Source organism: Arachis ipaensis, chromosome B05 (assembly GCF_000816755.2).
Source record: "Arachis ipaensis cultivar K30076 chromosome B05, Araip1.1, whole genome shotgun sequence".
NCBI classification, from domain to species: Eukaryota; Viridiplantae; Streptophyta; class Magnoliopsida; order Fabales; family Fabaceae; genus Arachis; species Arachis ipaensis.
The window spans coordinates 144911460-144913959 of record NC_029789.2 but is presented as its reverse complement, the minus strand read 5'-3'; positions in this window follow the sequence as shown (position 1 = coordinate 144913959).

Below are 2500 nucleotides of genomic sequence, written 5' to 3'. Positions count from 1 at the left end.
CCAGGTTTTTTCCCCTTCATACTCCTACATATGTCATCTATGATATAACTCATGCCTTTGGATAATGATTCTTGGTTTATATGATATTTTTTTGGAGATGGTGATCTTGGATTTCTTGAATTAATATGGTTTTGGAAGTGTAAATAGTGCCTCTTGAAAAATATAAACAATGGGTGTTTTGTAGGGTAGTTATTAAAATAAGTTCACTAATTTTATGAAAAAAAAATTGACTAACATTGACTACTTTAAAAACAAATAGGGGTAAGTATTATTTTGGTCCTTAAGGGTCAAAATCGAAATTGTTCCTAACTTTTTTTTGTTTTAAAATCGTCATTAAAGTTAAAATTATTTTTAAAATCATCATTTTGAACCAAATTACTCCTAATCAAAATAGATTTAAAAAAAACTTTCAACCATCCCAAATCTCATCCTCACTCCAAATAAGATGTCAATTACTGGAAAATTTTTGAAAAGAAAAAAAATTGAAAGATGGAGAAGATGTGAAACTCTCCAAGTCAGCAGCGATGGTATTTTAATTTTGTGATGCTAGATAAGATTAAATGGTCGGAAAATTTTATATATATTTGCGGGCTCAGGATAGGAAGACGAAACTTGGACGCAGACTGAAGAAGAAAAATTAAAAAAAAAAACAAGAATCATTACCAGAGACAACAACAATAACAAATCCAACAACATCAAATCTAACAACAATAAAGTATTCAAATTTAAAAAAAATTGAAAAAAATTTATCAATGAGAGAGACAAATCAGATATCAGCAGAAAAAGTGAAGAGAGAAAAATTTTCATACTGAAATCGATTCACCCGAAAAGTATGCCGGTGAGGGGATGACAGGGATGTCATGAAACCACTCATTCCAAAAGTTTAAGCCGATAGGAGAAGGTAACATTAATGGTTATATCTCTAACAAAGGGGACGGCGAGGTACGACGAGGTGAGGCGATGGGGGGCAGCCAGGTGCGGCGATGACGGGGTGGCGAGGCAAGGTGCAGTGAGGAGCGGATAGAGCAGAAGAAACTGGAAGAAAGGAGCTAGAAGAAGATAATTGCAATGTTAATCGAGGAAATGGACTGATTTGATATGAGGAGTAAAAGATGGCTAGTAAGTGGTGGGAGTAAGGTGTTTGGTTGGTGAAATTGGAGTAAGTGTTTGGATGGTGAAATTGGAGTAAGAGAAAACCAAACGTGTTAACAGGGATAATTTTGTCAAAAGAATGATTTTAAAAATAATTTTAACGTTAAGGATGATTTTAAAACAAAAAAAAAAAAGGTTAAGAATGATTTCGATTTTGACTCTAAATATTAGAAATCAAAACAATACTTATCCCAAATAAATATAATCAAATTAGTTAATTGAATCAGAAAATCAGTAAATTAGATAAATAACCAATCTAATTTACATATCAAAGTATTAAAAGTTATATAGTATAGTCTAATTAATGAGCAAAATTTCAGGGGATCACATATATAAATTAGTTAGTAGTCAATTTTTAATAATTAACTTTGGTTGATCGAATAATCAATTCACTCGTCCGCTTAATAAATAAGTATTCAAAATTTAAATTTCACATTGTTCATGTAACAATTCATTGATCATCGACACATCACACACCCTTAAATAGATATCAAATCTAGGACGTGGGCAACAAAAAAGTAGTCAACTTCTAAATGAACAAAGTATGTAGTATTATTTTGTTCCCCTAAGCTAATTGGAATTGTATTATATATTACGTGAACAAAATATTCTCCCATTCCAATATGAACAAAAGTTTAAACCAATTTATATTCGAATTCTATATAGTTAAATATTCTATGAATCTAATTATATGCATTCCTAACTCTTATATTCTTTAATATATATCTTTCGTTAAAGGGTGAAAGAATGATTGAATATAATGTGGATCTTAATTATTAACATTCTCAAATAGTGTCCAAAAGATAGAAAAAGAAAAAGAGGACATAGGTTGACAAGAATATGCATCAATAATAATAACTTTTTTAATAATAAATTAATAATATGCTTCCTAAGTCCTAACAATACATCAGAAATTCATAGCCGGTGAACCCACACGCATTTCAGGATAAACGAAAAAAAATACTAATTAGTAATTAAAGATCTAATTAAGTTTAATTTTCACAAGATCTATTACTTTATTATTAGCTGATGTATTTTTTGAGATAGATGGGCGATGCATGCATGCAACATGCTAAAGGAAATTTTGGCAAACATCATCTACATCGCAGGCTACGTTCTAGAGTGACAAAAATAATAATAGAGGAAATACTCGAATTTGAAATTAATCTCCAGATAAATTTTAGATTGCAATTTTATTTAAACTTTATAAATTTTTATCTTTTAAAAGTTTTTGAAAATTATTACTTTCGTTAGATATATTAGTCCTTACATCGCTTTAAATAAATTTTGACATATATGTTAGACGAATAAATTTTTAACAAATTTTATTATAAGAGAAGATATTTAG